This window comes from Tachyglossus aculeatus, chromosome 21 (assembly GCF_015852505.1).
Source record: "Tachyglossus aculeatus isolate mTacAcu1 chromosome 21, mTacAcu1.pri, whole genome shotgun sequence".
NCBI classification, from domain to species: domain Eukaryota; kingdom Metazoa; phylum Chordata; class Mammalia; order Monotremata; family Tachyglossidae; genus Tachyglossus; species Tachyglossus aculeatus.
Genome location: NC_052086.1, coordinates 41,144,104 through 41,157,477, shown reverse-complemented (window position 1 = coordinate 41,157,477; position 13,374 = coordinate 41,144,104). Strand labels below are relative to the sequence as shown.

The 13,374-nt window shown below is 45.4% G+C and overlaps 1 protein-coding gene and 1 non-coding gene across 2 annotated transcripts in view; one reads left to right on the top strand and one right to left on the bottom strand.

The window, feature by feature from the left end:
• Positions 1-13,374, bottom strand: part of KSR2 (kinase suppressor of ras 2) — a 451,469-nt gene that overhangs the window by 56,233 nt on the left and 381,862 nt on the right. The window lies entirely within an intron of this gene.
• On the top strand, positions 13,088-13,175 carry TRNAY-GUA. Its single transcript is given in 2 exon segments — positions 13,088-13,124; positions 13,140-13,175. It is a non-coding gene; the product is annotated as a tRNA-Tyr (tRNA).

Below are 13,374 nucleotides of genomic sequence, written 5' to 3'. Positions count from 1 at the left end.
CTCATTCAAGCTCTCATCCTATCCCGTCTGGATTACTGTATCAGCCTCCTCTCCGATCTCCCATCATCCTGTCTCTCCCCACTTCATTCATTCATTCATTCAATCGTATTTATTGAGCACTTACTGTGTGCAGAGCACTGTACTAAGCACTTGGGAAGTACAAGTTGGCAACATATAGAGACAGTCATCATCATCATCATCAATCGTATTTATTGAGCGCTTACTGTGTGCAGAGCACTGTACTAAGCTCTTGGGAAGTACAAGTTGGCAACATATAGAGACAGTCCCTACCCAACAGTGGGCTCACAGTCTAGATGATGTGTATATATCTATAATACTATTTCTTTACATTGTTGCCTCTTTACTTGTTTTGATGTCTGTCTCCCCACCTCTAGACCGTAAGCCCAGTGTGGGCAGGGATTGTCTCTCCTTATTGCTGAATTGCACTTTGCAAACGCTTAGTCCAGTGCTCTGCACACAGTAAGCGCTCAATAAATGATTGAATGAACGAATGACCCGCAAAAGAGACTCAGAGAGAGTGGCCACAGAGATAGGAGGAGATACAGGAGAGGACAGTGCCAGTGAAATCCGCTGTGGGTAGGGATTGTCTCTATTTGTTGCTGAATTGTACTTCCTAAGCGCTTAGTACAGTGCTCTGCACACCGTAAGTGCTCAATAAATATGGTTGAATGAGTGAAGTCCAGGTCGGATAATGTTTCAAGTTACACAGTTTAGTTGCTTATTCCTTAATGAGCCCCTTGACGGTAGGGATGCAGTATCTACTAACTTTATTGTATTGTACCCTCCCAAACATTTAGCTCAGTGTTCTGCACAGAGTAAGCACTCAATAAACCCTGACCAAGCCCTCCTTTCCTCTTCTCCAACTCCCTTTATTTATTCTAGACTGTGAGCCCACTGTTGGGTAGGGACCATCTCTATATGTTGCCAACTTGTACCTCCCAAGCGCTTAGTACAGTGCTTTGCACACAGTAAGTGCTCAATAAATATGATTGACTGATTGATTGATCCCCTGCCCCCCAGCCCCACTTAAGTCCGTATCTGTCATTTATATAAATTAGTGTCTGTCTCCCCTTCTAAACTAAAAGCTCACTGTGGGCAGCAAATGTGTCTGTTCATTGTCGTATTATACTTTCCCAAGCGCTTAATACAGTGCTCTGCACACAGTAAGTGCTCAATAAATACGATTGATTGATTGATCCCCTGCCCCCCAGCCGTACTTAAGTCCGTATCTGTCATTTATTTAAATTAATGTCTGTCTCCCCTTCTAAACTACAAGCTCATTGTGGGCAGGAAATGTGTCTGTTTATTGTTGCATTATACTTTCCCAAGCGCTTAGTACAGTGCTTTGTACACAGTAAGCGCTCAATAAATACGATTGATTGACCCCCTGCCCCCCAGCCCCACTTAAGTCTGTATCTGTCATTTATTTATATTAATGTCTGTCTCCCCTTCTAAACTACAAGCTCATTGTGGGCAGGAAATGTGTCTGTTTATTGTTGTATTATACTTTCCCAAGCGCTTAGTACAGTGCTCTACACACAGTAAGCGCTCAATAAATACGGTTGAACGAACGAATGAAGAAATATCATTTATCGACTGATTAAAGGGGGAGGGAGAATAAGTATCGAATCCCCATTTTACAGATGAGGAAGCTGAAGCCCAGTGGAGTTAAATGACTTGGCCAAGGTCACACAACAGGTAAGGGGCAGAGCCGGGATGAGAACCCCTGTTTGGCCCAGAGTAAGAATTTAACAAATACCACGATTAATCAGTGAATTGACTTCAAGACAAGTCTGTTCTGGCCCCAGACCCAAAAATGCCAAACTCACCCAGGGCCGGAAATAAATCCGGGCTCCTTGTGTTTGCTATTAGTTTCCCTTTAAAGCAGGGAGGCGGAGAGTGATGAAATAGCAATTTTTACCTCATGCGACAGGATTTATTTTATTTTTTTTAAAACCACAGCCAGCCGGGGCTGGGGGAAGCCAGGTCTCTACCGGGGCTGAATTTGAATGGGAAGATTAAAGGGCTCCATAAAGAGTTTAATGTGTCAGAGGCATTAGACCATTCATGCTAATAAAGAGGTCACAAAGGGCAACTGGGAAGATTAAAGAGGTCCAAAATTGGCCAACTGAAACCTGAAATGTAAGCAGCATGGCCTAGTGGCAAGACCACCGGCTTGGGAGTCCGAGGTCCTGGGTTCTAATCCCGCCTCCGCCGCTTTTCTGCTTGTCTGTCCCTTCTCTGCGCCTCAGTTCCCTCATCTGTAAAATGGGGATTGAGACTGTGAGCCCCACGGGGGCCAACCTGATTACCTTGTATCGCCCCAGCGCTCAGAACAGTGCTTTGCACATAGTAAGTGCTTAATAAATGCCATCATCATCATCATTACCTTGTAATAATAATAATAATAATAATGGCATTTATTAAGCGCTTACTATGTGCAAAGCACTTGTATTTACCCCACTGCTTAGAAAAGTGCTGGGCACATAGTAAGCACTTAACAAATGTCATCATTAATTAATTAATGTCTTTGCAGCATGGGAAGCAGCATAGCGGAGTAGAAAGAGCCGGTCCTTGGAGTCAGAGGGTCATGGGTTCTAATCCCAGCTCCACCACTTGTCAGCTGTGTGACTATGGGCAAGTCACTTAACTTTTCTATGCCTCAGTTACCTCATCGGTAAAATGGGAATTAAGACTGTGAACCCCACGTGGGACAACCTGATCACTTTGTATCTATCCCAGCGCTTAGAACAGCAGTGCTTGGCACTTAGTAAGCGCTTAATAAACACCATCTTTATTATTATGGGTTTAAATCCCAGCTCCACTACTTTCATTCATTCAGTCAGTCCTATTTATTGAGCGCTTATTGTGTGTACAGCACTGTAATAAGTGCTTGGGAGAGAACAATTCAGCAATAAATGCCTGCCCACAACGGGCTCACAGTCTAGAAGGGGGAAGACAGACATCAAAGCAAGTAAACAGGCATCAGTAGCATCATTATAAATAAATGGAATTTTAGATACATACACACTATTAATAAAAATAAATAGAATTATAATTATAAATAAGTACAGATAGGCACAAGTGCTGTGGGGAGGAGAGGGGGGTACAGCAGTCAATCAATCGTATTTATTGAGCGTTTACTGTGTGCAGAGCACTGTACTAAGCGCTTGGGAAGTACAAGTCGGGGCGATGGGGAGGGGAGGGGAAACGGAGGAAAAGGGGGGCTCAGTCTGGGAGCCACTTGTCTGAGAGCCACTTAGCAGCCACTGTGTGACCTTAGGCAAGTCACTTTGCCTCTCTGTGCCTCAGTTACCTCATCTGGAAAATGGGGAAGAAGTCTGTGAGCCCTACTTGGGACAGGAACAGTGTCCAACCCAATTAACTTGTAACCACCCCAGCACTTGGTACAGTACCCGGTACATAGTAAACACTTAACAAATACCATAATTGTTATTATGATTATTTGCAATAAGGTTGCTCTGAGTTTACACAACCATTCAATCATATTTGAATGGATACTACTAAGGAAGCAGCGTGGCTCAGTGGAAAGAGCCCGGGCTTGGGAGCCAGAGGTCGTGGGTTCAAATCCCGGCTCCACCGCTTGTCAGCTGTGTGACTTTGGGCAAGTCACTTCACTTCTCTGGGCCGCAGTGACCTCATCTGTAAAATGGGGATTAAGATTGTGAGCCCCACATGGGACAACCTGATCACCTTGTAACCCCCCCAGCGCTTAGAACAGTGCTTTGCACATAGTAAGTGCTTAATAAATGTTATTATTATTATTATTATTATTATTATTATATTTGTTGAGCACTTACAGTGTACAGAGCACTGCACTAAGCGCTTGGAAAGTACAATTCAGCAATAAAGAGAGATTGCCCTAGCGGATAGAGCCCAGCCCAGAAGGACCTGGGTTCTAATACCGGCTCCACCATTTAATAATAATAATAATGATAATGATGGCATTTATTAAGTGCTTACTATGTGCAAAGCACTGTTCTAAGTGCTTGGGAGGTTACAAGGCAATCAGGTTGTCCCATGGGGGATTCACAGTCTTCATCCCCATTTTACTGATGTGGGAACTGAGGCGCAGAGAAGTGAAGTGACTTGCCCAAAGTCACGCAGCTGACAATTGGTGGAGCCGGGATTTGAACCCATGACCTCTGACTCCAAAGCCCGGGCTCTTTCCACTGAGCCACGCCGCTTCTCACTTGGAAAGTGGGGATCGAGACTGTGAGCCCCACGTGGGACAGGGACTGTGTCCAACCTGATTTGCTTGCATCCACCCCAGTACAGTGGGGTGCTTGTATCCACCCCATTACACTTAGTACAGTGTCTGGCACTTCGTGGAGAAGCAGCGTGGCTCAGTGGAAAGAGCCCGGGCTTTGGAGTCAGAGGTCATGGGTTCAAATCCCGGCTCCACCACTTGTCTGCTGGGTGACCTTGGGCAAGTCACTTCAATCAATCGTATTTATTGAGTGCTTACTGTGTGCAGAGCACTGTACTAAGCGCTTGGGAAGTACAAGTTGGCAACATATAGAGACAGTCCCTACCCAACAGTGGGCTCACAGTCTAAAAGGGGGAGACAGAGAACAAAACCAAACATACTAACAAAATAAAATAAATAGAATAGATATGTACAAGTAAAATAAATAAATAGAGTAATAAATATGTACAAACATATATACATATATACAGGTGCTTTGGGGAAGGGAAGGAGGTAAGATGAGGGGGATGGAGAGGGGGACGAGGGGGAGAGGAAGGAAGTCACTTCTTTTAGACTGTGAGCCCACTGTTGGGTAGGGACTGTCTCTATGTGATGCCAATTTGTACTTCCCAAGCGCTTAGTACAGTGCTCTGCACATAGTAAGCGCTCAATAAATACGATTGATTGATTGATTGATTTCTCTGAGCCTCGGTTTCCTCTTCCGTAAAATGAGATGAAGACTGGGATCTCCTGAGATATGGACTGTGTCCAGATAGATTAGCTGGTAGCTACCGCAGCATTTAGAACAGTGCTTATCACATAGTAAGTAAGCACTTAACAAATACCATTTTAAAAAAAAAGCAGCAGCTGACAGTGTGGCCTGGGCAGAGTGCTTGTCTACTCCCCCAGAGGTTGTATGAGATTTGCTGGGGGGTTTCATCATAGTCAATATGATAGGCTAATAGTGGAGAGCATCAAGCTGGAAAGTATCGCTCAATCTATCATATTTGCTGTGGGCAGAGGACTGGACTAAACGCTTGGGATGACATAGGGACCGTCTCTATATGTTGCCAACTTGTACTTCCCAAGCGCTTAGTACAGTGCTCTGCACACAGTAAGCGCTCAATAAATATGACTGATTGATGATGATGATGTTGATGGCATTTGTTAAGTGCTTACTCTGTGCAAAGCACTGTTCTAAGTGCTGGGGAGGATACAAGGTGATCAGCTTGTCCCATGGGGGGCTCACAGTCTTAAGCGAAGCAGCGTGGCTCAGTGGAAAGAGCCCGGGCTTTGGAGTCAGAGGGCATGGGTTCGAATCCCAGCTCCGCCACATGTCTGCTGTGTGAACTTGGGCCAGTCACTTCACTTCTCTGAGCCTCAGTTCCCTCATATGTAAAATGGGGATTAAGACTGTGAGCCCCACATGGGACAACCTGATCACCTTGTATCCCCCCCAGCGCTTAGAACAGTGCTTTGCACATAGTAAGCGCTTAATAAATCCCATCATCATTATTATTATTAATCCCCATTTTTACAGATGAGGTAGCTGAGGCACAGAGCAGTTAAATGACTTGCCCAAGGTCGCACGGCTGACAATTGGGGGAGCTGGGATTTGAACCCATGACCTCTGACTCACAAGCCCGTGCTCTTTCCATTGAGCCAGGCTGCTTCTCTGAGAGTCCGATAGCACACAGTTGGTAGACACATTCGCTGTCCACAGTGAGCTTCCGGCCTGAAGGGAGAAATGGATATTAATATGAATAAATAAGCGTCTGATCTAGAGTAAGTGCTGTGCTCCCAACAGCAGCGGGATAATCCCACCGGGGATGGATTAAAATTCCCTCCTGGCATCAGCAACTAGGAAGGGTTCTCTGTCTCCCCCTTTTAGACTGTGAGCCCACTGTTGGGTAGGGACTGTCTCTATATGTTGCCAATTTGTACTTCCCAAGCGCTTAGTACAGTGCTCTGCACATAGTAAGCGCTCAATAAATACGATTGATGATGATGATGATGATGGGAAGGCATACAACCCCACCTGCTTCTGGAACATGAAGTCCCTACACATTGTGCATCTTGGCTCAGTGGAAAGAGCCCGGGATTTGGAGTCAGAGGTCATGGGTTCAAACCCCAGCTCCGCCAATTGTCAGCTGTGTGACTTTGGGCAAGTCACTTCACTTCTCTGGGCCTCAGTTACCTCATCTGTAAAATGGGGATTAAGACTGTGAGCCCCACATGGGACAACCTGATCACGTTGTAAACTTCCCATCGCTTAGAACAGTGCTTTGCACATAGTAAGCACTTAATAAATGCCTTCATTATCATTATTATCATTTTGCATGTGCGCTGGAGGCTGCCGGGACTTACAGTGAGCACGTGCCAAGATCCTGAATTCGAGAAGAGTGTCTGATGCATCGTAGGCGCTTAACAGATACCAGGAAAAAAAGGGAAGCTCAGGGTAGACTAGAAGACTGAGCAGAAGAGCAGGGCAACTTCATTCCTTGAGAAGCGGCGTGGCTCAGTGGAAAGAGCTTGGGCTTTGGAGTCAGAGGTCATCGGTTCAAATCCCGGCTTTGCCACTTGTCAGCTGTGTGACTTTGGGCAAGTCACTTAGCTTCTCTGTGCCTCAGTTACCTCATCTGTAAAATGGGGATGAAGACTCTGAGCCCCACGTGGGTCAACCTGATCACCTTGTAACCTCCCCAGCGCTTAGAACAGTGCTTTGCACATAGTAAGTACTTAATAAATGCTATTATTATTATTATTATTAGTAGTAGTAGTAGTATTCTGGCTCCTAGACCTTCTCGGGGTTGAGGAGCAGCTCTGAGTTGTAGCCTACTATCTCCAAATTACTGCTAAAATCCTCCTTTTCCTCTCCCTCCATCTACTACTGGATTGATCTGAACTCTTATCCTATCCCCCCCTTGACTTCCGCAGCATGGCTGAGTGGATGGACTGTGAGCCCACTGTTGGGTAGGGACTGTCTCTATATGTTGCCAACTTGTACTTCCCAAGCGCTTAGTACAGGCTCTGCATACAGTAAGCGCTCAATAAATACGATTGATTGATTGATTGATTGATTGGATAGAGCATTGGTCTGGGAGACGGAAGGTGGTGATTTCTAATCCCGGCTCTGCCACTCATCTGCTGGGTGACATTGGGTAAGTCACTTCACTTCTCCAGCCCTCAGTTACCTCGTGGAAAATGGGGATGGAAAATGGAAATGGGGAATGGGAAATGGGGAGCCCCATGCGGGACTGTTTCCAAACTGCTTTGCTTGTATCCAGCCCAATGTCGGGCACACAGTGAACGCTGAACAAATACCACAGTTATTATTATCATTGGTCTCCTTGCTGATCTCCCCTCCTCCTGTCTCTCCCCACTCCAGTCCACACTTCACTCTGTTGTCCGGATCATTTTTCAATGAAACCATTTGGCTCATGTTTCCCCGCTCCTCAAGACCCTCCAGTGGTTACCCATCCCAACTCCGCATCCAACAGGAACTCATCACCATCGGCTTCAAAGCCATCCATCCCCTCGCCCCCTCCTACCTCACCTGGCTGCTCTCCTCCTCCAATCCAGCCCGCACACTTGGCTCCTCTAATGCCAATCTACGCACTGTCCCATCGTCTCATCTATCTCCAATCACCCACATCCTGCCTCTGGCCTGGAATGCCTCATATCCCACAGACTGCCACTCTCATCCTTTGAAAGGCCTTACAAAAATCCCATCTCCTCCAAGAGTTTTTCCCCAACTAAACCCTCCTTTCCTCTACTCTCTCCTCCTTGGGTGCCATCAAACCCCTGCTCCGCCAATTGTCCGCTATGTGACTTTGGGCAAGTCATTTAGCCTCTCTGGGCCTCAGTGACCTCATTTGTAAAATGGGGATTAGGACTGTGAGCCCCACGTGGGACAACCTGATCACCTTGTAACCTCCCCAGCGCTTAGAACAGTGCTTTGCACATAGTAAGTGCTTAATAAATGCCATCATTGTTATTATTATTATTATCTATTCGCTTGGATCTGTCCCCTATAAGTATTGTGATAGTCATCCCACTTTCAGCCTCACAATCCTTAGGTCTACATTCACAACTTATTTTCCTATGTTCCATAATTTTATTTACTTATATTGATGTATTGATGTCTGTCTCCCCCATTCTAGATCGTAACCTCGTTGTGGGCAGGGAATGTCACTATTTATTATTGTACTGTACTCTCCCAAGTACTTAGTAAAGTGCCCTGCAGACGACAAGTGCTCAACAAATACGATTGAGTGAGTCTTTTAGACTGTGAGCCCACTGTTGGGTAGGGACTATCTCTATATGTTGCCAACTTGTACTTCCCAAGCGCTTAGTACAGTGCTCTGCACACAGTAAGCGCTCAATAAATACGATTGATTGAATAATATCTGTCTCCCCTTCTAGACTGAAAACTCCTTGTGGGCAGGGAATGTGTCTACCAACTCTGCTGTACTGTACTCTCCCACGAGCTCTGCACACAGTAAGCGCTCAATAAATACGACTGAATGAATGTGCTTAATACAATGCTTTGCGCACCATAAGTGCTCAATAAACACCATGGATACCAATTTTTTTAGATTATGGTGGCAGCATAACCGTACTATCAAAAAATTAATGTGAGAAACAGCATGGCTTGGAAATACCACAGAAGTGGAAGTCGGGTTCTAACCCCAACCCTTCCACACCTCTGCTGGGAGGCCTGGGGCAAGTCACTTCACTTCTCTGAGCCTCAGTTACCTCATCTGTAAAATGGGGTTTAAGACTGTGAGCCCCATGTGGGACCCGAACTATGCCCCACCTGATTAGCTTGTATGTACTCCAGTGCTTAGAACAGTGATTGGCGCTCTTGATAAACACCATAAAAAAAGGTCACAACTTCTCCGTGCTTTAGTTTCCTTAACTGTAAAATAAGGATAAAATACCCATTTCCCCCTTTTCCCTTTAGAGCTTTGGATCTTATGTGGGACAGAGATTGGTTCTGATGTGACCGCATTATATCTATCCCAGTGCTTAGCATAGTGTTCGGCACATACCAAGCACTAAACAAGTAATAATAATAATAATTGTGGTATTTGTTAAGCGCTTACTACATGCCAGGCACTGTACGTAAGCCCTGGGATGGATAAAAGCAAATAATAATAATGATAATAATGGCATTTATTAAGCGCTTACTATGTGCAAACTATGTGCTGGGGAGGTTACAAGGTGATCAGGTTGGACACAGTCCCTGTCCCACGTGGAGCTCACAGTCTTAGTCCTCATTTTAGAGATGAGGTCTTTAAAAAAAAAAAAAGGGGAGAGGAAGGAAGGGGAAAGAAGATTTAATCGGGGAAGTCCTCTCGGAGGAGACGTGACCTTAATAAGACTGCGGAGCCTGACGGCTAAAGCTCAGTTGTTAGCCGAACTACCGTCCAGTCTCCTTGGTAGCAGATGGCTATTTATATTCATTTCAGACCACGCTTGCCAGGCGCCGGGCCGTGGATGGATATTCTAGCAGAGTCCGGGACCGGCGCCACGAATAAGGTCCTGTAAAATAACTCCAAAATGCCAGTGTACGACATTTTTTTATTTTTAATCCCACCTCCTGTTGGGGGCTACCCACAGAAAAGGAAAAAGAATAGCATAGCCTAGTGAAAAGATCACAGGCCAGCCTTGGAAGTCGGGAAACCAGGCTTCTAATCCTGGATCTGACACTCGCCTGCTGGGAGACCTTGGGGAAATTGCGTCTCTGGGCCTCAGTTTTCTCATCCGTAGATTGGGATTCAATTGGGATTTAATTGGACGTGGGTTCTAATCCCGGCTCCACCACATGTCTGATGCGTGACCTTGGGCGAGTCACTTTGCTTCTCGGGGCCTCATTAACCTCATCTGCAAAATGGGGATTGAGACTGTGGGCCCCATGAGGGACAGGGACTTTGTCAGTGCTTAGAACAGTGCTCAGCGCTTAGAACAGTGCTTGGCACATAGTAAGCGCTTAACAAATGCCATCATTATTATTATTGTCCTGTCTGATTTGCTTATATCCACACCAGTGCTTAGTACAGTGCCTGGCACATAGTATGCACTTAAGAAATACCATAACAATACTAATGATAATGATAATTAGTAATGATAATGATTAGTATCATTAGTATTGTTATGGTATTTGTTAAGTGCATAATAAGATTGGACACTTACTGTTCCACATGGGGCTCAAAGTCCAAGGGGGACTTTGTATTAGTATTATTATGAGAAATAATAATAAGCACCTGTTGTCCCTCCCCCTTGGACTTTGAGCCCCATGTGGAACAGTGACTGTGTCCAATCTTATTCCATCTATAATAATAATTAATAATTATGGTATTTGTTAAGTGCTTACTGTGTGCCAGGCACTGTACTAAGCACTGGAAGCCACTGTATTAAGCACTTGAATAGTAATGGTATTTGTTAAGTGCTCACTATGTGGCAAGCACTGTTCTAAGCGCTGGGGTAGATACAAGGTCATCAGATTGTCCCACGTGGGGCTCACAGTCTTCATCCCCATTTGATGATGATGATGATGATGATGGTATTTGTTAAGCGCTTACTATGTGCAAAGCACTGTTCTAAGCGCTGGGGAGGTTACAAGGTGATCAGGTTGTCCCGTGTGGGGCTCACAGTTTTAATCCCCGTTTTCCAGATGAGGGAACTGAGGCCCATTTGACAGATGAGGCAACTGAGGCACAGAGAAGTGAAGTGACTCGCCCAAGGTCACACAGCAGGCAAGTGGTGGAGCTGGATTCGAACCCACGACCTCTGACTCTCAAGCCCGGGCCCTTTCCACAAAGCCACACGATCCCAGGGTTTAGTATAGTGCTTAGCACAGAGGAAATACTCAACAAATACCGCAGTCATCATTATTTTTACCAAAGGGGATTGAAAACATTAAGCAGTAATTGTCCACTGTAAGAGCAGCATGACATAGTGGAAAGAACATTGGCCTGGGAGACAGAGGCCCTGGGTTCTAATCCTGACTCTGCCACTTGTCTGTTCTGTGGGCAAGTCACTTAATCAATCAAGCAATCAATCGTATTTATTGAGCACTTACCGTGTGCAGAGCACTGTACTAAATGCTTGCGGAGTACAAGTTGGCAACATATAGAGACAGTCCCCACCCAACAGTGGGCTCAGTTCCCTCATGTGCAAACTCAGGATTCAGTCCCAATTCTCCCTCCTACTAGTCTAAGAGCCCCATATGGTCCTGATTATCCTGAATAATAATAATAATAGTGATAATAATAATAATAGTATTTGTTAAGGGCTTACTATAATAATAATAATAATGATGGCATTTATTAAGCGCTTACAACTGTTCTAAGCACTAAAGAGGTTACAAGGTGATCAGGTTGTCCCACGGAGGGCTCACGGTCTTAATCCCCATTTTCCAGATGAGGGCACTGAGACTCAGAGAAGTGAAGTGGCTTGCCCAAAGTCACACAGCTGACAGCTGGCAGAGCCGGGATTTGAACCCATGACCTCTGCCTCCAAAGCCCGGGCTCTTTCCATTGGGACATGCTGTACTATGCACCAAGCACTGTACTAAGCACTGGACTAGATACAAGGTCACTTGTTTGGACACAGTCTCTGTCCCACATAGGGCTCACAGTCTTAATACCCATTTCACAGAAGGGGGAACTGAGGCATGGAGAATTCATTCATTCATTCAATTGTATTTACTGAGTGCTTACTGTGTGCGAAGCACTGTACTAAGTGCCTGGAAGAGTACAATACAACAATAAACGGGCACATTCCCTTCCCACAGTGAGTTTACAGAGAAGTGAAGTGACTTTCCCAAGGTCACACAGTAAATGGCAGAGTCGGGATTAGAACCCAGGACCATCTGAGTACCAGGCCCGGGCTCTATCCACAAATTCACGCTGCATCCCTAAGGTGGGTGCCCCATTTACCCGAGCGTTTAGTCCAGTGCTTATCCTACAGTAAGCACCTAACAGATTCATTCATTCATTCGATCGTATTTATTGAGCGCTTACTGTGTGCAGAGCACTGTACTAAGCGCTTGGAAAGTACAATTCGGCAACAGATAGAGACGGTCCCTACCCAACAGTGGGCTCACAGTCTAGAAATAGATCCTGCTATTATTATTCTCTAGATTATAAACTCACTGTGGTCAGGGAATGTGTCTGTTTATCGTTACTTTGTACTCTCCCAAGCGCTTAGTACGGCACTCTGCACACAGTAAGCGCTCAATAAATATGATTGAGTGAATAAATAAAGCTGGGGGAGGGCAGCCATGATGAAAAGGGGGAGAAAGGATCTTTCTTTTGGAGGACAGAGTGAAAGAGATGGGAGTCTTCAACCTGGAAAGATGCAGGCTAAGGATCATGAAAAAAGTCTAATAATAAGAATTGTGGTTTTGTTTAATAATAATAATAATAATAATAATAATAATAATAATAATTTTGGTATTTGTTAAGTGCTTACTATGTGCAAAGCACTGTTCTAAGCACTGGGGAGGATACAAGGTGATCAGGTTGCTCCTTGTGGGGCTCACAATCAATCCCCATTTTACAGATATCATGATAATAATATCATGATGGTATTTATTAAGCACTTACTATGTGCCAGGCACTGTATTAAGCGCTGGGGTGGATACAAGCAAATTGAGATGGACACAGTCCCTGTCCCACATGGGGCTCACGGTCTCAATCCCCATTTTCCAGATGAGGGAACTGAGGCCCAGAGAAGTGAAGTGACTTGTCCAAGGTCACACAGCAGACAAATGGTGGAGCCAGGATTGGTACCCATGACCTTCTGACTCCCAAGCCCTGTTTCTCTCCAATCGCCACCAAAGAAGAGCCTTCGATAGCTCAGTTGGTAGAGCAGAGGACTGTAGTAGACGTACTTAGACATCCTTAGGTCGCAGGTTCGACTCCGGCTCGAAGGACTCAGTATTTTAGAGAAGCAGCGTGGCTCAGTGGAAAGAGCCTGGGCTTTGGAGTCAGAGGTCAGGGGTTCAAATCCCGGCTCCGCCAATTGTCAGCTGGGTGACTTTGGGCAAGTCACTTCACTTCTCTGGGCCTCAGTTACCTCATCTGTAAAATGGGGATGAATCAATCAATCGTATTTACTGAGTGCTTACTGTG